Source organism: Octopus sinensis, linkage group LG13 (genome assembly GCF_006345805.1).
Source record: "Octopus sinensis linkage group LG13, ASM634580v1, whole genome shotgun sequence".
NCBI classification, from domain to species: Eukaryota; Metazoa; Mollusca; class Cephalopoda; order Octopoda; family Octopodidae; genus Octopus; species Octopus sinensis.
Genome location: NC_043009.1, coordinates 8,484,491 through 8,507,406, shown reverse-complemented (window position 1 = coordinate 8,507,406; position 22,916 = coordinate 8,484,491).

The window sequence follows — 22,916 nt, the reverse complement described above, 5'->3', positions numbered from 1 at the left end:
TACCAAACCATAATTAACTAGAGTTAATTGTGATTTCATATATATATATATATATATATATATATATATGAAATAATTTTTGTAAGATTTGGTGTTTGGAAGTAAAGTTACAGTGTAGGTTATAGTGGAAGACTACAGGCTTCTTAATATACAAAACACAAAAACAAAGAGGCTGATAACGCAGACGTACTACTGGTGAGTCTTCAAATAAATCATCTACAAGATTCTTTGGAAACGGTTATGCTTAATTGGTTCTCCTATTGCAGTGATGGCAACCTATTACGTGCTGCAGGTTTTTAAGGGACAAACTAAGGAGTTTGAAACAAACAAACAAAAGAATGTCTCTGCAATATTGCGCTATAAATATTGATGTGCATTTACTTAAAACTAAAATAAATGCTTATATGCAAGTGACCTACAATAACAAGTTTACAAGAGAAATTAAAAATTCTTACCAACAACCATCATGTAGCTATCACTGTATCCTGCTTCCATTACTCCTTCCCTTATCAAACTCTCAGTCCTATTACTCTTTTTTCTCTCTAATACACACATACCCTTATCTTCAATTTACTCTTTTGATTTCATTTGCTTTGAAATAATGGAGAAAACATGGAAAAGAGAGGACTCTTTAGTCTTGCAGAGGACAATACAACTTCTCTAATGCTGGTGCCATCTTAAAATGCTCTCAGTACACTCTGTAAAGTGGTTATTGTTGAGGAGGACATACTAAAGATGAAGCATATAAGTGAGCTGTATCTGACTCAATCAACCTATCCAATCTATGAAAAGCAGACATAAAATGATGGGGATGAAGAGAATGACGATGATGATGATATTACATAACACCCCACCAATCAAATAAATGCATATTTAGGAAAAAAAAACTCACATAGTTGTACATTTGCACTCATGTCAACAAACATATCAATACACATATTTGTGTATCTTTACACACTTTTATTTACAGACACACACATATTTTCAATATTGCTATTTTATACATTTGCATAAAATAAAATCTATCTTAAAATTATCTCAATCAACACAATCAAAGACATGTAAAGTCAACATACAAATCATGCACATTCCTCACTCTGTGATGATATAGTGTGTAAGCATATATCATTCTGCTCCTATTTTTCACTATATTTTTTGAATTAGGGAGCTGACTCATGGCACATGCAATTAATACTGCTATGCTTGGTATATAGATTAAACATGAAAGGCAGAGCAATATGTGTCTGTGTAACATCGAAATGGTAGCCATTCACTGAATGACACTAAATTACAACCACAAATTAGGAATTTTATAAAGAACTGGAAATAATTTTTTGGTGTTTAACAGTTCTGATACATACAGTTTTCATTTGGGTAGGTAGACTTGCCTATCTTCACTGAGACAGAGCACATCCCAGCAACATAGATGTATCATGATATATATACATATATATACATATGTATGTGCAAGTGTGTGAATGCATAGCTATGTATGTCTATGCAGGTTGACCAAAACCTTGTGAGTGGTTGACAGAAACTGAAAGATGCTCATCTTGTTGATGCATACATATGCACTTGCCCACACACACATATACACTAACACACACCAACCTCACATACACACATGCACTTGCATGCTCCAGTTTAGCCAGGTCACTGTTATATCCCATTCCACTGACCTCTTCCTTCTGGTCATTTCAGCATGTAGAACTATTAATCCTGACATGTCAAACTAATACACCTTGCTTGTTCTCTCACCTGTCTCTGCCTTTTGTTTTTTGTACATATGAACCATATGTATATATATATATATATATATATTATTAGTGAATTGAAGAAATGGAGTTGAACGAAGGTTGAACAGAATTCCTTTTATTGCATTCTACACATGTTTCAAAAGCCACAATTTTCCAAATTCTGATTAAATAAGGATACCATATTGTGGCTTTCTCTTCAGGAAAAAAATAGGAATTCCGTTGGCAGAACAAAACGAGGAGGCTCTTTAAGAGCCCATGGCTGAACTGAGTTCAGCCATGGGCTCTTAAAGAGCCTCCTCGTTCAAATTGCTTTGCTGCGCCTCTGTTCTGTTTTGTTCTGCCAACGGAATTCCTATTTTTTTCCTGAAGAGAAAGCCACAATATGGAATCCTTATTTAATCAGAATTTGGAAAATTGTGGCTTTTGAAACATGTGTAGAATGCAATAAAAGGAATTCTGTTCAATCTTCGTTCAACTCCATTTCTTCAATTCACTAATAATATTAAAATTCAATTATCCGCACCAACGCACGGTTGCAACACCAAATGGTTTTATCTCCAACCGTGCTTTCTTCTTCTGCTGTGATTTTTGCTACCAAGGTATCGGTTAAACTTTTGATTAATCTGCAACAAGATTATTCATCTTTCTATTTTACCAATATATATATATATAATTTAAAAATAGGATAAAATCTTTATAAGAATTTATCAAGTAATTAGCGTGAAAAACCTCATAAGGGAAAAATTTATTAATTATTCCCTTTAAATATATTTATTTATATTAAGGGCATTTCTATAAATAAATGCCTCACACTAGGAGGGACCCTTAAAGTCAAAAACTACCATAATAAACACATTGTACCAAATGTGTTTATTACGGTAGTTTTTGACTTAAAGAGTCCCTCCAAGCGTGAGGCATTTATGTATAGTAATGCCCTTAATATAAATAATATATATACACACACACACACTACAGCAATGTAACCACACATGTGCTGTTGGTGATTTTTTTTCCTTCTTTCTCTGGGCTTTTCTGCTTTCTTTTCCAATGAAGAGCTATGCTTGAAATGTCAAAAACTCTCTCTCATTCCATTTGCACATCCTCTTGCTGTTTATTATTGTTATTTTCCATGTTCAGTTTTTTGACTTGACCATATCTATGTATGTATGTATGTACGTACATACGTATGTGGTGTGTGTAATGTGTGTGGCTTCTTGTCTTGATGTTACTTGAAATTTCTAATGAGCATCATCATCATACGAGTGGTTTCCATAGTTTCTGATATTCCACGGAAACATTTTTAAGGAAAAGCAATTATTACCTTACTTGAAAACAAATGAGGGTTGGTGATAGGAAGGGCATCCGGCCATAGAAAAATCTGTCTCTCTGTGAATTCCATCTGACCCATGCAAGCAAGGAAAAGTGCACATTAAAACAATGATGATGATGATGATGATTCATGTGTATACATGTGCACATATATTAGTTCATATACATATGTGTTTTCAAAGTCAAGAATTTTCACTTTGAAAGTGCAGAGCCACAACATGATATCAACAAATATCGCTGTCTGAAGCTCCACGCTTTTGCATGTGAAATGCAGAATGTTCGCACATACACACACATAAACATACACACATAATGGGTGTGCGACAGTCCTAGTCTACCAAAGTCATTGATTGGCTTAGAGCTGTAGTAGAAGTCACTTGCCCAATGTATTGTTCAGTGGGACTTGAACTCAGTTGAAAAAACACACAACTTAACCACATAGCAATGCCAGTGCTTATTGAATATGATGCGCATATATGTTATGTGTGTGTCTGTGTGTGCACACATGCACACAAGCTCAAATGCACACAAGCTCAAATGCACACACATATTATTCATATTACTTCAAGAGTGTTTGTCTCAGTTTTGTGAAACTCATTTCTGTGAAACTTGAAGTAATGTAATTCCGAGTCAGATGTTAATACAAATAAATAAACTTTATAAAATGTAACGAGTGGTCTTTAGCTTTGTTTGCATACATATCTATGTACCTACATGTATGTGTATGTTTGGTGTGTGTACGCACACACACATTATATATACGTATATGTGTATACACATGTACACGCATGCAGACACACATATATACTTTTACATTTGTGTGTTTCTGTTTGTACATGTGCATGAGTTTACAGGTGTGTGTATTTGTGTACACACAGACATATATACACATATATATATATGTGTGTGTGTTTGTGTGTATGTGTATGCGTGTGTAAATCATATATATTCAATTACGTTTTTAATGGAATTTTCCATGTAGTAATAAATTCTCAATCTTTTTTCAATATCCCACTGAAATTAAATTGTTTAGTCCATGTTCCCCTCCCCTGGGAAATGTTGAAGTTATGGAGAAAAGATTAAATGCCATCATATTTATCAGTTCTCCATATTTTTTGTTCCCTATTTAAAAGCTTATATTGTTCAATTTGAAATACATTCAAGAATTTATCTATGCAAAACTTTTGAAAGAATTAACGTTCTTAGATTCCATTTGTGCCATTGCCTACTCCCACACTTTATTACTACATTGAGCATACTAGGTATGTCCTTGATCCTTTTTTTGTTAAGAAGTTTGTTTCCAACCAAATGGTTTGGGGCTCAGTCCCACTGCATGGTACCAAAAGCAATTAACTTCTGCAACAGCATTGTGTTGACAAAAGCCTTGTGATTGGATTTGGGGAGACGAAAACTGAAAGAGACCCATTATATGTGTGTGTGTGTGTGTGCGTGTGTCTATGCTTCTGTCTCCTTGTCTTAACATAGTGTTAGTCGCAAATCAGTATCACTGCCATACAAACATTGATATTCATTTCTGATAAATAAGCAAAACCATGTCTGGCCATGGAAAAAACATTACTTTGCCTGGGAACAGGTAAGGGTTGATGACAGGAAGGATATCTGGCCATAGAAAATCTACCTCAGTTATCGCCATCTGACCCTTGGAAGTATAGAAAAATGGACATTAAAAGGGTGATGATCATCATCACATAATATCTCACTCCGTTTGTAGTATCATATATAACATTCTATGCTATTTATCACACCAAATGCATGACCTCACTCTCCATTTACCATACCAGCCATGGAACTTGACTCCATAAGACTACCAGCTGAGACACCTATGCTGTTTACCACACCAGTTACATCAAGTTTATTTGCCACATCAGGAAATAAGGCAGGACTTTGCTGAAATATAAATGAACAAAGAAAGGAATGTGCTCTTTCTCTGTGTCTCCCTCCCCCTCTTTCTCTGTGTGTGCGTCTCTCTCTCTCTCTCTCTCTCTCTCACACACACACATTTCACTTTTGACTTGAAAATTCCAGTTTTATGAAATAATTAAACCTTTAATAACACATTCATCATCATCATCATCGTCGTTAAACGTCCATTTTCCACGCTAGCATGGGTTGGATGGTTCGACCAGGGTCTGGGAAGCCAGGAGGCTGCACCAGGCTTCAGTCTGATCTGGCAGTGTTTCTACAGCTGGATGCCCTTCCTAACACCAACCACTCCATGAGTGTAGTGGGTGCTTTTTACGTGCCACCGGTGCAGGTGCCAGGGGAGGCTGGCAACGGCCACGATCGGTTGGTGCTTTTTACGTGCCACAAGTGTATAATATGTACAAATGTAAATCTCTAATCTGCGTAGGGAAGTTATAGGTTTCAAAACAGTAATCCAACTCAAGACTGAGTAGACCTGTGATCGAAGGGATTGCTGGTCCACCCATGACTAAACCATTTAATTTTCAGGCAAAGTGATTGGGTGTGATTTGAGGATTTAGTAGATTGACTAACCACAAAGTGGTTCCTCTGTATACCTGCTTTAAAGTAGTTATATTTAGTTTTTCTCAGTGATTTAGAATGAACAGTTTACCTCTGCTGGGCAACTGACTGCAACAGACAGTACACACCCATCTGATTTGTTATGTTTAGAAATTTTTGATGGGAATGTTCCACCAATATTCCTTCCATTGAAACATATGGATGTATTGAATATCAGAAATATTTTCTATATTTATCTCCAGTGATCTTTTCTATTGGTATTGTATATTGTTTTAGCAACAATGTCATACAGCATAGAAAGGCAGTATGGATCTTGACATTTCAGGGCAGCTGTTGATTATGTATAAAGTCTCCCACAGACATGTAATATAATCAACCTTTTCAATTGTGTCTTTGAGGGCTAAAGCAATTCATGTTTGCTTTTGTTCCACATGTATTTAGTAGCAACTTCCAGCCATTGTTTAGCAAAATGATGACCTTTGAAATGTAACATAGTTTGGCAGAATTGATACTTCCTTACAATATATTGACATTATTCTCAAATTTCTGGGGAATTTGGGAAGTCCTTTTAATTGGTATACAGAGTATTTGTCTTTCGAGTATTTTTTTAAGTAAATCCATTCGTCAGTCCTGGGATTGCATGAGACATCGTCAGGAACCAAATAATTCTTGAGCTGTTCACACCCTCTTACAGGACATTGCTCTCCTCACTTCTGAGCACCCGATTGATGCATTTGTTGTTGTTTGGCAAACGTGGTCTGAGTGATACCATACAGATTAATGATCAAAGAATCACTAAGTAACTGTGAGGGCTATACTTTGTAAATGAGGTCAGAATATGATTGAAACATACCAGGAATTCTGAGCTCACCAGAAAAATTAACATTGTAGTGTTCTCATCACTTAATTATTTCCAGTTAGCTTTCTGATGATCCTTACATAAACTGTATTTGTTGAAGTCTGATGAAATAATACACTTTGATTACTATCTTTGATTACATTTCCATTTTTGGGTACATTTTCATAAATGTTTAGGTACTTGTAACATTCATTGTGTAAAAGACAGAAGAAAGAGAAATGTGAATGTCTTTAATATTGGTTTCAAATTTTGGCACAAGACCAACATTTTTAGGAGAGGGATAAAGTCCATTACATCAACCCCAGTGTCTAACTGGTACTTATTTTATCAACCCCCAAAAAGATGGAGAGTCAAGTTGACCTTTGTGGAATTTGAATTTAGAATGTAAAGACAGACAAAATGCCTTCCATGGTGAGCTCATGATTCTGCCTGCTCTTTGCCTTAGGTCCAAAACTGGACAATATGCCACTAACAGTTTACCTGCTGTGCAAATGATTCTGCCAGCTTGCTGCCTTATGGAATGTTTTTAATATTAGAAAACAGCTTTCCCACATTCAACTGTCAAGTATAAACATGTTTTTATCCCCAACTGTCATCCTTATATTAGTGAAAACATGTTTATTACTCAATTTAGCTGTTTCTCAACATTGCATATATTTCTACTGTAGATAACTAAGTCATCAGAGAAGAAATCAGGGGTTTTATATGTGTTTCTTACCTATTAAAACCCTAATATATAACTACCTGAAAATTTTGAGCCAATAAAGGATAATTTTTCTATGTGGTCACTTGAAATGCTGAAAATAGTTGCCAAATCATTTTCAAATCATACTCTAACTTGGGAAATGGAAGAACACCTTGGATAATGCAATCCTAGATACACCCGAAAAGACAGAGTTGTCATCATGGGGATGACTATGTTCATAGATCTGTCTTCTCAATGAGGCCAGACCTAGAGTTGAACAAAAAACTGTCTGAGTTTAGTAGGAGAAATGCCAGTGGGTTTAGTAGAGCTGGTGAGTTTAGTGGAATTAACACCGAAACATAAATGAAGCACAGTTAGACTGCTTTCACCAGAGACGACTCATCATGCATTTAGTTATCAATTTAAGAAGAGTCAAAGAAGTCTATGTAAGCATTTCAACAGCAGCAGGTACTTTAGAGCAGTGCACTGATCGCAAGAGTTATGAATGGCAAATAATGTTAAACACCTCTCTATAATCAAGCTATACTGTCACAAGCTTCTGTAATATTTTTTCTTTTTTAAATGCTTCAGACATCATAGCTTTATTAATCAAAAATTGTTTGGCACATCTCCACATTTCCTTCTTACCACCCGCTGATTATCTCTCAATAATTTGTCCGTCTTCTATGTATTTATTTACACCAAAACACAAACATATATAAACCAAACATACATGTTAGAGTAATATGTTCTCTTGATAGAGTTAATCTATCAAAATCCTAGAAATTTCTTTTAAAATCTTGTAATTTCCATTTAAATCTTAATCCTGATGTCAAGAAAACAATCCGCATAATTACATACAAATACAGGTATTTCTTTTCAATGTGTGAACGCGAATGTGTGTGCCAGTGTGAGTGCGCACACACGTGTGTGTGTGTGTGTGTGTGTGTGAGGCAGGGGATGGCAGATTGTAATGACATAGATTAATATTGAAAAGAGTTAATTAACAGACCAGCAGGTGTTGAATCAATCATTAAAAAAAAAAAAAGGTAAAACCGAAAGAAGAAAACCTCTGAAATCATTTCATGTTCTTCGTCTATTTTCTTCCTGTTTATTGAAATGCAAGTTTGTGAGTGTAAAGTGTCAGTGCAAAAGTGTGCAGTTGCTGTCGTGTAGCCCTGGGTCAGCTGTGATTGAGTAAGACTATGATCAAAGATTTTCAAATGATGATTATCAGTATAATATATCCAAGACTACATTATTCCATGTGTGTGTGTGAGAGAGAGAGAGACAGAGAGAGAGAGAGAATGTGTGTGTGTGAGAGAGAGTGTGTGTGTGTGTGTGTGTGTGTGTGAGTGTGTGTGTGTATGTGTGTGTTTTTGTTCTTTTTTCATAAGAGAGGCAGGATGAAATTTGAAGATTTGACTGCTGTGTCTGCCCGGTTGAGCAACAAAACAAGCACTCTCTCTCTGGCGCAGGTTCTCTTGTCAATCAGTAGCCAGCAAGATTGATTTTTCACAGTGCACATATTAGTGAGTGGAGGTACATGGGCTAGTGGCTAGAGCAGCGGACTCGCGGTCGAGGGATCGTGGGTTCGAATCTCAGACCAGGCGATGTGTGTGTTTATGAGCGAAACACCTAAGCTCCACGCAACTCCGGCAGAAGGTAATGGCGAACTTCTGCTGACTCTTCCACCACAACTTTCTCTCACTCTTGATGTATAGGTGCACTAATTACTGTGTGGTTGAGAAGATCACTTTGCAACTATGTGGTTTCAGGTTCAATCCCACTGCACAGCATTTTGGGTAAGTATTTTTTCTGATACTCTAACGATTGTGCCATTTCACCACTTTTGTAATGGTTTCTTCTTTTAGCACAAGGCCAGCACTTCTGAAGGACAGGGATTAGTCAACACCTTCAGCCCAAGTACTAGACTGGTGCTTTATTTTATTGACTCTGGAAAGATGAAAGGCAAAGTTAACCTTAGTAGTGTTTGAAGTGAGACCATCACAAGGGGCTAAACACAGAGGGGACAAACAAGGACAGACAAATGGATTAAGTCAATTATATGGACCCCAGTGCGTAACTGGTACTTATTTAATTGACCGCAAAAGGATGAAATGCAAAATTGACCTTGGCGGAATTTGAACTCAGACCGTAACGGCAGACGAAATACCTATTTCTTTACTACCCACAAGGGACTAAACACAGAGAGGACAAACAAGGACAGACAAATGGATTAAGTCGATTATATCGACCCCAGTGTGTAACTGGTACTTAATTTATCGACCCTGAAAGGATGAAAGGCAAAGTTGACCTTGGCAGAACTTGAACTCAGAACGTAGCAGCAGACGAAATACGGCTACTCATTTCGCCCGGCGTGCTAATGTTTCTGCCAGCTCGCCGCCTTAAGAAGTGAAAAGAAATACCACTAAACATTTTTTCTAAGAGTCAAATCAGATACAAGGCTAGATATTTCAGAAAAGAGAATAATCAATTATATTGACTCCAGTATATGACTGTTACTTTATTTGATCAAAGTTTACCATGACAGGATTGGAACTCAGGAAATAAGGAACTCTAACTAACACTGCAAGGCATTATATTTGCTGCTCTAAAAATTTTGCCCATTCTTCTAACATTGAACTGATGGAAAGATACAAGATTGTAGAGGAAGGAGTAGAGCCAATATTGCCAAACTCAAAATGTAATTGGTACTATTTTAATTCTGAAAAGATGGAAACCAGAACGTGTTCCACATAATGCTGAAGTCAGTGTTTTACCATTTTCTTTAATACCTTTGGGAAAGTAATAAATATTGGCACACATTTTCTTTCTTATCTGGAAATCAACAATTTCATTGTCAGGTATTTGTCAAACTTGCAGGAAATAAATCTGTGGTTGAACAGGGTCCTTCAGGCAAGCTACGACAGAAGAAATGATGGAATTTACACACATGCTCATCCATGCATACACACATACGCACATGTATGCACACACACACATGCATACACACACATATATAGAATTCCTGTCATAGTGTATGATAGTGGTGGGGAAACAAGCTAAAGGGAAAAAGAGGAGAAGCAAAAGGAAAATAATAAAACGCAAAAGATGTGGTCGTTCACCCCATCTAAGAGAGTAGCAACAACCCATCCGACTCATGCCAGCGTAAAAAGCAAATGTAAAGTGAACACCACCACCAGGACAATGATGACACATGCTCAGTTGCACGACAAATGTTGGTTTCATTTCTGACGCTCTTTCCTACATTAATAACCAACTTTCTTTCTTTCCTTGCTAACCATACTCACTCACACTGACAGAAACGGTGAGGACTCTTTTGTCCCTCTTCAGCCTTTCTTGAGTAAATGACAGAGCTTTTATATGGCCACAGGTTAGAAATAGCAAAACAAAGTTCCTTTAGATTTATACTACTACTACTACATGATGATGATGATCATCATTATTATTATTATTATTAAGGCGGCAAGCTGGCAGAAACGCTAGCACGCTGGTCGAAATGCCTAGCCGTATTTCGTCTGCCGTTACGTTCTGAGTTCAAATTCCGCCGAGGTCAACTTTGCCTTTCATCTTTTCAGGGTCGATTAAATAAGTACCAGTTACACACTGGGGTCGATATAACTGACTTAATCCGTAAGTCTGTCCTTGTTTGTCCTCTCTGTGTTTAGCCCCTTGTGGGTAGTAAAGAAATAGGTATTTTGTCTGTGTTTATGTTCTGAGTTCAAATTCTGCCGAACTCGACTTTGTCTTTCATCTTTTCGGGATCGATAAATTAAATACCAGTTACGTACTGGGTTGATCTAATCAATTGGCTCCCTCCTCCAAAATTTCGGGCCTTGTGCTTAGAGTAGAAAAGATTATTATTATTATTATTATTATTATTATTATTAGCTGGCAAAACCCTTAGTATGCTGGACAAAAATGTTTTGCAGCATTTCGTCTGGTTTTGCATTTTGAGTTCAAATTATGTTGAAGTCAACTTTGCTTTTCACCCCTTTGGGGTCAATAAAATAAGTGCCAGTCAAGTATTGGGGGTGATGTAATTGATTTCTCCCTCCCCTAAAAAACTACTGGTCCTGTTCCAAAATTTGAAACCATTATTATTATTATTATTATTAAACAAGGAACAAGCTGGCAAGATCGTTAGCATTCTGGGCAAAATCTTTATGTTCTGAGTTCAAATTCTGCTGAAGTCGACTCTGCTTTTTGTCCTGTTGGGGTTTGGTGTAATCAACTTACTCCCTACCCCAAAATTGCTGGCTATGTGCCAAAATTTGAAACCACTATTATAAGCCTGTCATATATATATTATGAATTTCTGTCATTCAACGATGAACAAGGGTTCCATGAATTTCTTGCTGGGCAACCATACAGATGATTGTTTTTTATAGAGATCAAATGTTTGTGTTAACATAATAATAACAGCATCATTGCCATGTGTTGAGAGGAATTCTTCGGGGTTTAGATAATTCACCTCTGGAAACATGGGTATTTCATTTAACATCCTTAAATGACCTTTATTCAGGAACCTTCTGAGTAGGATGGTCTACTCAACCTGAAGAAAATTCTAACTGGACCCCACCTGCAAGGTCATGTGCTGTTTATCATGATATGAGATTAGAGATTACTACATTGCATACATATAGTAGTGATGCATGTGCCTGGTGTACCCTTATCAGATTAGTAGTCATGATGAGTATATTGGGCTTCATATATTTGTACCCCAGTGTCACTTTGATGGCATGTGTTCCCCTCTCTCTCTCTCTCTCTCTCTCTCTCTCTCAATAACAACAACAATAATAATAATAATTTCTTTAATAATAATAATAATAATAATAATAATAATAATAATAATAATGGTTTCAAATTTTGCCACAAGGGCAGCAACTTAAGGGGAGGGGGCCAGTCTATTATATCGACCCCAGTGTTCTACTGGTACTTATCTTATTATGCAATGACTGAAACCAATAACAAAATAACTATTCTTTTACAAATACAGATAATTATAATGCTATCTAACCCATACGAATACTTATTTAAAAAAAATATAGTTGTAAAATGATTATAAAACAAAAAAATTAAAAATACAAAAAATATAGTGATGTTAAGCAGTTATACATATGAAGATCAAATATGATGGAAGAATGATCCAAATTTTGGCAGGGTAGAAGCAAAAAATGCTTCAGATCTTCTCATTAGATTCTTAGATTAGATGAGAGGAAATAGATAAAACAAAACAGGAAAAAAATGAATGAAGTACTTTGCTTCTGTGAAATGCACATCAATTTGTTAATAATCTAAGTAATAATGGTTAAAGGCTACAGTATAGCAGAACGTAAAAATAAGGAATTAATGTTCTGTATTATCAAAGGATGGAGTGATATGTCTGCTAAGTGATAAGTAGACTACATTGCCAGAGCAATTAAAATGAAAAATTATCATTATTATTATTATTGATAACAATAATAATGATTTCTTTTATTCGCCACCAGGGCAAACGATGAGAGGGACAATAGAAAATGATGATGAAGATGATGATAATAATAATAATAATGTTTCTGTTATCATTATTAACAAATACAATGATAAACACATGCAAAGTCTATCCATCAATAATGAGGTAATTTAACGAGAGAAAAAGACAGAGATGGGTAGAGAGAGATAAGTGGTAACATGGAATCAGACCACATAGTGGTGAAAACTACAGAATTGTAACTGATGATGGATTTAATATTCCTTTCTTTCTTTCTTACTTTTTCTTTTTTGGGGATTTATTAGTTTAGCAGGGACATTTCCAATATTGCAGCATGTATTTTTAGACTAACTGGGATATTTTCAATACTGAAGCATGTACTGTTGGTCTATTTGAGATATCTTCTATGCTGACACATGTATTTATTAATCTAGCTGTTCAATATTGAGACATGTAGTGCCAAACTAGCTATGATATGTTCAGTACTGACATTTGCATTTATTTATCTAGCTGGGATATGTTCAATATTGAAGCATATATTTATTAGTCTACCTGCGATAAGTCCAATATTGAAACTAGCTGTGATATATTCATTATCGAAACATGTATTATTACTATGGCTGAAACATATTCAATGCTGAAGCAAATTTCGTTAGACTAGCAGCAATGTCTTGTATACTGAAAACTCATTTTTCACCCCAAGATGTAGTACAATTAGGGTCACATAATCTAATGTAGCCTTAATTTCTAAGATGGTAGGGTATGATTTGAAGGATATTTGTCTGCTATTTCTTGCAAGTCAAGTATCCACATATTTTGAAACATCTTTCTTTCTTCTAGAAACCATACCCCTAAGATCACACATCATCCAATGTAGTCTTCTTTTCTAGGATGGTAGGGTTTGATCTGAAAGATATTTGTCTGCTATTTCTAGCAAGTCAAGGATCCACATAGAGGTTCCAAAACAGAAAGAACCTTGGACTAAATACTTTACGGTGTATAATTCTATCCCTGTTTCTTCTAATTTAAAACAATTACAGGACTTACTTTGCTCATCATTCTCCTTTATGATAATGGTTTCCTATTTGGGCATAATTGCTGTCACAAGGTCAGCAATTTTGGGGGAGTGGTTAAGTCAATTACATCAACCCCAGTGCTCAAATAGTACTTATTTTATCAACCTTGAAAGGAAGAAAGGCAAAGTGGACCATCCCAGAATTTGAACTCAGAATGTGAAGACAGACAAAATGCCACTAAGTATTTTGCTCAGCCTGCTAACAATTCTGCCCTCTCTCTCTCTCTCTCTCTCTCTCTCTCTCTCTCTCTCTCTCTATATATATATATATATATATATATATATCACACACACACACACATTCAGTCATGTACAGGGTTAATTCAATTGAAGACCTCTCCCAACACATTTTACAGTCATGTGCTGACATGAGAAATTATTATTATTAGGGTAGTGAAATATCATAATTGGTAGAGCATCTAACCATGTACTTTATGATATCTATAGTTTTGTCTCTGTATTTTGTAAGCTCAAATTGTAATGGAGTAGGCTTTGTCTTTCATCCCCATAGGATCAATAAAATAAGTATCTGTTGTCACATACTATGATCACTTAAATGAACTAAAACCCTTTCCTTAAATTTGTGGCCTCATGACAAAATTAAAAACCCTTATTGTTCATGTTAGATTTTTGGGCAAGGTTTTTCATTTTCTGTCCCCTTGGGCTTAATAAAATAAATACATGACATATATTGTAAATTGAAACGTAAAACTACAAATTCTTCTTCAGCCCTGAGAAGCTTTTAAGTGTTGGTACTCAACTTAAGTTTCATGGCTTTATGCGAATGAGTGATAAATCTTCTCCTGGACAGAATATAGAGTTACCACAGATTAAATTCCCAGATGATCTGGGGCCTATTCTGAGAGCTAGGTTAATGGAAAATAAAGTCCATGTCCCAAAACACACAGGAGAAGATTTGATTACAAACTCTATGCTGAAATTATTGTTATTGTTTAGATCATATCAGTTTTGGTTGAGGATACTTATAATCAAAAGCATTCTAGTTATGACTACCCCTGCTTTTTATTCAGCCATATTGCAGGATATGATTTGAGGGAGATTTGTCTGCTATTTCTAGCAGGTTAAAAGTCACGAGGTGGCTCTTTTGTTGGTTAGATATATCGAGGTAGCAACTAAAGGGTACATAATGTGGTTGATTTGATCAACTGGACATTTGCAGCCCAGGGTCAGTTTATGAAATCATAGCTGTGTGGTTAAGAAGTTTGCTTCTTAATCAAGTAGTTTTAGGTTCAGTCCCATTGCATGGAATCTGGGCTAAGTGTCTTCTATGAAAGCCCTGAGTTGACCAGTGCCTTGTGAATGGATTTGGTACAATTCTGACAGTAAGCTTGTTGTGTACATACACACACATGTGTGTGTGTGTATGTGCACACGCACATACGTGAGTATGTATGTGTGCATGCACCAGTATTTGTTCCTCCACCATCACTCGACAACTGGTGTTGGTTTGTTTATGTTCTCATAACTTAGAGGTTCAGCAATACAGATGGGTAAAATAGTACCAGACTTAGGAAAAATAAGTACTGGTGGTCAACCTGTTTGACTAAAACCTTTCAAGGTGGTGCCCCAGTATGGGCACATCCCAATGACTGAAACAAAAGACAAAAGGAAATACTATCATGTAAATTACTGTAATGCTTCTTTTAGCGTTAATTTCACTGTTTAATGAGATATCTGTAACGATCACTTCTGGACTTTAAAACCTTTTGCCTTTGATAAACATGATTTGTACTACTCAGACGATGAAATGTGTCTCTCACACCAGCCAATGGAGTCCATAGAAAAAGTGAAATAACCACTCTAAGAGCTGATGGGTGGGGGTCACATAATACTAATAGGACCCCCTTTGGTCATGAATTACCATGGGATTGCACCTAGAAAGTTACTCTCCAGAGGCACAAGTCTGAGCAAGGTTGCTTATGGAAGACCATCAAATGCCCATGGACACCAACCTCCTCTCTCTATGCTGCTGATGTTGTCCAATTGAAAAGGCAAAGGCTGATACAGCTTGGCACCAGTGATGATGTCGCAACTCATTTCTACAACTGAGTGAACTGGAGCAACGTGAAATAAAGTGTCTTGCTCAAGAATACAACACACAACCCGGTCCAAGAATCAAACTCATTACCTTATGATTGTGAGCCCAACTCTCTAACCACTGAACCATGCACCTTCATACATAATGACTACATATTGTTATTATTATTATTATTATTAGGGCAGTAGTGAACAAGTGGAATTTTGCTTTTTCATCTTCTGGGGTTGATAAAATAAAGTACTAGAGTTGATGGTACTGACTAGTCATCATCATCATCATCATCATTATTTAACATCCACTGTCCATGCTGGCATGGGTTGGATGGTGTGACCAGAGCTGACAAGCTGTGCTGCTGCACCAAATTCCAGTCTGATTTGGCATGGTTTCTACAATTGGATGCCCTTCCTAATGCCAACCACTTTACAGAGTGTGTTGGGTACTTTTACGTGGCACTGTAACAAGCGCTTTTAAGTGGCACCGCATGGGTGCTTTTACCTAAAGTTGTACCTAAATTGGAAATAATTATTATGGTAATTATAATTAAGACAGCAATCTAGCTGAAACATTAGTGTATTGGACAAAATGCTTGGTGGCAGTTCTTCCAGCTCTTTGCATTCTGATTTCAAATATCATTGGGAATCGATTTTGGCTTTCATTCTTTCTGATTCAATAAAATGAAATACCAGTCAAATATTGGGGTTGATGTAATCAATTTGCGCCCTCCCTTCAAAATTGCTGGCCTTGTACCAAATTTAGGAAGAATTATCATTAAGATTTCAAGATTATGTAGGATTTAGCTGCTTAAAGTGAAACAAAAATATATTAAAAAACTGCCCACTTATCTTTTACTTGTTTCAGTCAGACAGTGGTGATGCTGGGGCATCACCTAGTTGAGAAAAATCAACCCCACGACATTAATATTTTTTTTCTTAAGCCTGGTACATATTCTATTGATCTATTTTGCTGAACTGTTAAGTTATGAGGATGTAAACACACCAACACTGGTTTGTCAAGTGGTAGTGGGAGACATACAAAGATACACACATACACCCCCCCATATATATATATATATATGATGGGCTTCTTTCAGTTTCCCTCTGCCAAATTCACAGACAAGGCTTTGGTCAGCCTGAGGCTATAGTAGAAGACACTTGGCCAAGGTGCCATGTAGTGGGACTGAACCTGGAACCATGCAGTTTGGAAGCAAGCTTCTTACCACACAGCCACTCCTGTGCAGTAAGAAGTATTATTTCTTCTTTTCACATGACCATACTTTCGAAATAGTATCAACAATAATCTGCTTTCTATGGCCGTACTTTTTCTCTCTCTTAGCAAACTTCTAATAATGCAACAGTAGTAAATTATTTTAATGAATTCCAATAACACAACGTAATTATTTTAATGAATTCAAATAACTAGAGAAAGACTAAATTATTTTCCATTAAATTCTTTGTAATTAATTAATCCTATGTTAATCATCTACTGCAGGCAAATGATGATTATGATCTCAGATAATTACAAATAATAGCATATTCAAAGAAGACTAGCCAGGTCAGGTCAATCTAGGTGAAGATGTCTCCTCCATATGTAGTGCACACATGGATAAAATTTGAAGTCTTATAATAATAATAATAATAATAATAATAATAATAATAATAACAATAATAACAATAATAATGGTGTGGTCAGAAGAGGAAGGGTTGAGGAAAAGAGGGAGCACAACTTTAATAATAGATTTTCTTCATATCAGAAACCTGGGCCAAATGCTTACAATAGAGTGGACTCTGATAATGGCATCCAAGCGCCAAATGGTTGTGATTTTGGACAGACTGCTTTTAGTGGGATTTTCTTCCTACTTATTAGTTTCTCGGTAGCTTTGGCCTCCGTTCATGAATTTAGGATGTTGTAACCAGTAGTTTCCAAACTGTAATGTTAATGCCGTAGTCTTTGAAGGGTATTTTTAATGAGTCTTTGAAGTAGCTTTTTATAACTCAGCAGAATGTTTTCATTGCCATACACAATAGATTTTGTGAAGCGCATAGCGGACATGTGAATAATATATCTCTTTCCATTTGACTTGAAACTTATGAAGGAGAATTCTCAGAAACTATCTCTTTATTTCTAAACTTCTGTTAGTATTAATGTTGCCTTGTGTTTTACTGCCATTTAGATTGTTCGAAATATGTTGCAGCAGAATAATAAATACTCAACAGATGAGAGAGAGAGAGAGGATCAGAGCTATAACTTCATACATCTTTTACTACTTAGAGTTTACTTGTGATGTGATGTGTGAGAGTAAGTGCTGTTCTGATCTGAGTCTACGACCCAATTTCAAGCTGTGTCAAATCACTTTATTGCACTGAACACTGCTAATGCTACCACCTAACATCACAACATTTTACCCTGAGTGAATTAAGAAACCTCTAAAAGGGTCACTTAAATTACAAAAAACAACAGTCAAACATCACTCAAATCATACCTAACTTCTTAACCTTTTCGTTACTGTATTTATTTTGAGATGCTCTGTATTTCTTTCAATTACATTAAATATAACAAAGAATTTAGTAAAATAACTTAGTTAACATTGAACTAGTGTTAGGAACATAAATTGTGACTAAGGTTTGGTGGAAGATTTTAATTCAAAACTTATGAAAACAAGACATTTGTACTGAGAGCCAGAGCCGGTTTCAGCCGGGTTGGTAATGAAAGGGTTAAAAAAAAAGGGACATAGTTCATAATGTAACTACCACCATAACAAAAGAAGATAAAAGACTTGATGGTCATGGCAAGAGTGTCTTTGATTGTGAATCAGTATGATGAAAGCTGACTTGGGTCTAAACAGCAACAATAACATCTTGCGCTGAGTATTATTAATTCTATGAAAAATGTTCAAACTAAAGAAGACTTCTGCATGAAATGGTTCTACTCATGCTAGAGATGTCACAAACAGATTGTTGCAAATGGACAGTTAAGTAGATGAAAGTATACTTAATATTATTAAAAAGCTAAGATATATTCAGATATGCAGAGAAAAAAAAAGTGAAAAAAGATATTAGTTGATAGCACATATTAATTTTATTTTCTTTTTCATTGGTAAATACAGTAGATAAGTCTCGATATATTTTACATTTTTATGAAGGTTTTATCAGTGAAAGCGTTGACTCGCTGTATTAAATGAAGTATTTTGGTGTAGAGCTATGAGGTAAACACACTAAATCACACACACATATGCCACGCGAGAGTAAGAAAAATACTCTAAGATACCAACTACTTTGATACTAAGACAATGCTGCAGGTTCTTTAGTCTTACAGTTTGTTTTTAGCTATCAAAGCCAAGCCCATGCTGGAGCACTGGTTTTCAGAATGTGTATTTAATATTTAAAAGAAATAAGAAAAATTCCAAAGTATATTCAGATAGTATACTATGTAAGAAAACAAACCAATATTAATTGATGTTTATATTTCTTCTTTCTTTTTATTTTTAAGTAGGGCAATATCCAAGCCTTGTAGATTGCAGATGAACAAGGAACCCGCTAGAAAAAGCAGGCAATTTTCTGTTAATCACACACTGTCATCATTATCCTCATCATCGTTGAACATCCACTTTTAATGACGATGATCATGATGACAGCGTGGGATTAACAGAAAACTGTCATTTTATAAAAGGAAAGAAACATTACGTGTGGGATTGAAATTAAGAACAGGATGGTCATGGCTGACTGATAGGTATACCTGATCAGGACTGACCTGGGGCTAAACGAAAACTACACAAAAAGCAAAACAAGTCAACAGATCAAGCATCTTGAAAGAAAATATAATGACAAACGAAGATGACCCATCTGCTTCTTAATATCATTATGATGTAAGGCAGTGAGCTGGCAGAGACGTTAGCACGTCGGGCGAAATGCTTAGCGGTATTTTGTCTGTCTTTACGTTCCAGGTTCAAATTCCGCCGAGGTTGACTTTGCCTTTCATCTTTTCGGAGGGGGGGGGGCATAAATTAAGTACCAGTTGCATACTGGGATCAATCTAATCGACTGCCCCCCCACCCCGCTACCCCAAAATTTCGGCCCTTGTGCCTAGAGTAGAAAAGAATATCTTTATGATGTGAAACAAATGCTTGGATTATTTAATTTCGAGGTAATGACATTGGCTTCCAATTTTGGCACAAAGCCAGCAATTTTGGGAGAGGTAGGTAAATCAATTACATCAACCCCAGTGTTCAACTGATACCTATATTATCGACCCTGAAAGGATGAAAGACAAAGTTGACCTCAGCAGATTTAGACTCAGAAGATGGATGAAATACTGCTAGGCATTTGGTACGGCATGCTAACAATTCTACCAATTTCTTGCTTTTCTTTTTTGAGGTAATAATATTGTTAATTGCATAGGTGCAGGTGTAGCTCTGTAGTTATGAAGTTTGCTTCCCAACCATATGGCTTCAGGTTATTCTGCAGTCCCACTGTGTGGCACCTTGGGAAAATGTCTTCTACTATAGCCTTGGGCTGACCATTGCCTTACGAGTGGATTTGGTAGATGGAAACTGAAAGAAGCCTAGAGTATGTACACAACACACACACACACATGTATGTGTGTGTTAGTGTCTCCTTGCATGATAGTTGTAAACGAGTGTCACTGTCATGCAAGCAGTGTCATTCATTTCCAATATCCTGTGAAAACATGTCTGGCCAAGAGAAAACATTACTTTATTCGGAAACAGATGAAGGTTGGTCATAGGAAGGGCATCTAACCCTGGAAAATCTTCTCCAACAAACTCAGTCCAACCCATGGAAGCATGGAAAAGTGGATGCTAAAATGATGATGGTGATAATGATATTGATTTCTAACATTAGTACTATGCTACAAATTACTTCTTTTTTTTTTAGTGGTGATGAGAATACAGTTGGTTGGATTGTCCCCCAGTATTTGGCTGGTACATTTATTAATTGACCCTCAAAAGATGAAAGGCAAAGTGGAGCCTGATAGGATTTGAGGGTGGCTGTGTGGTAAGTAGCTTGCTTACGAACCACATGGTTCCGGGTTCAGTCTCACTGCGTGGCACCTTGGGCAAATGTCTTCTACTATAGCCTCGGGCTGACCAAAGCCTTGTGAGTGGATTTGGTAGATGGAAACTGAAAGAAGCCCGTCATCTATGTGTGTGTGTGTAAAAGTTTGTGTGTTTGTCCCCCCAACATCGCTCGACAACCGATGCTGGTGTGTTTACGTCCCCATAACTTAGCGGTTCGGCAAAACAGACCGATAGAATAAGTACTAGGCTTACAAAGAATAAGTCCTGGGGTCGATTTGCTCGACTAAAGGCGGTGCTCCAGCATAGCCACAGTCAACTGACTGAAACAAGTAAACAAGAACATAAACAGCCGTAACTGAATAGCACTTTCTCAAGGAATTCGTCCACCACTCAAACAAGTCTACTAATTTGCCATATTGTGATGTAACAATATAGACAAGATAAAAAGAGCATAACAATTAGCAAAGATGTAACAACATTAGTCACAGTATCAAGACAATAATTAATTGTTATGACGAGCAATGGCTGAATGCTATTAACTAACAATTATTTGTTTATTCAAATGCTTTATTTATTTGATATCAGATCTGGGAAAAATATTAATGTTAGTTACAGGTTTCCAATAAGCCAATCACTTGTTTTGCTTGTTTAGTGTGTTCCTGAGTGAAATAGCGACAAGAGAGCAGCTACAATTCAGTGCAAAGGACTTCGTTTGGTGAGCACTGGTTATTTACCAATGTTAACATCCCCTGGTTGATACACCTTGTCGAAAGATATCTGCACACAAAAACACACACACGTGGTGGTCACTCACAGACTTACTTATAGTGATAAAGTGTTTGTTTTACTATAGCCTCAAGCTGATTAAAGCCTTGTGAGTGGATTTGGTAGATAGCAAGTGAAAGAAGCCCATTGCGTGTGTGTGCGTGTGTGTGTGTATATATATATATATATATATATATATATATATATATATACATACACACATATATATGTACGTATATATTTATATATGTGTGTCTCTGCATCTGTATTTGTCTCCCCACCATCCCTTGACAACTGATGTTGGTGTGTTTATGTCCCTGTAACATAGTGGTCTGGTAAAAGAGACTGATAGAATATGTACTAGGCTTACAAAAACTAAGTCCTGGGGTTGATTTCTTCAACTAAAAAACCCTTTAAGGTGGTGCTCTAGCATGGCCACAGTCAAAATGACTGAAACAAGTAAAAGAATAAAAGAATACATAATAGGGTTCCACACAGTTTCCATCTACCAAAGGCATTAGTCAACCTGAAGCTGCAGTGGAAGACTCTAGCCAAAAGTGCTGTGCTGTGAGATCAAAGCTAGCAGACTTGGAGCCAAACAGCTTCTCAACCAGTAGAGCCATGCCTGCTTTCCTAGTAACATATTTTTGTTAGATTTTCAAATTGCACCAAGCTATCAGAACTCTCTAAGCATTTAGATTACTCTGTCAAATGCAATGATATTTATTCACATTGTTTTGAATCAGGCATGGCTGTGTAGTAAGAAGCTTGCTTCCCAACCACGTGGTTCTGGGTTCAGTCCCACTGCGTGGCACCTTGGGCAAGTGTCTTCTACTATAGCCTCAGGCCGAATAAAGGCTTGTAAGTGGTTCTGACAGATGGAAATTGAAAGAAGCCTGTTGTGTATATATAATTAAGGGTACCAAAGAGGCACCACTATGCCAGAAATAGCAGTCAAAACTGACGATAGAACCACATCATGTATTCATATAGCACAGGTGATAAGATATAATGAACAAAAAAATTAACAAAAATTGAATGGCTAACTCCATATCAATGATTTCAGCTAAGCACTTTGTCCAGAATGCTAATGGTTCTGCCAGTGTGCCATCTTATTTCAAGAGAGTTAACCTAATGCTCTAAAGATGCTGCTAATGTGCCAGATTCTATGTCTGAATAATAAAAAGTGATGAGTGGTTGGGAAGTCTTTCATCATTGTTCTTCTCAAATCGGAAGGTAAGCAACAACATTGTACATACCCATGTTGTTGTTGTTTTGTTGTTGCTGAGAAGAACTTGTAGTGATAACTTTACTTCTACTTCAAAATAACTCAAATTTATAGATCTAATACCT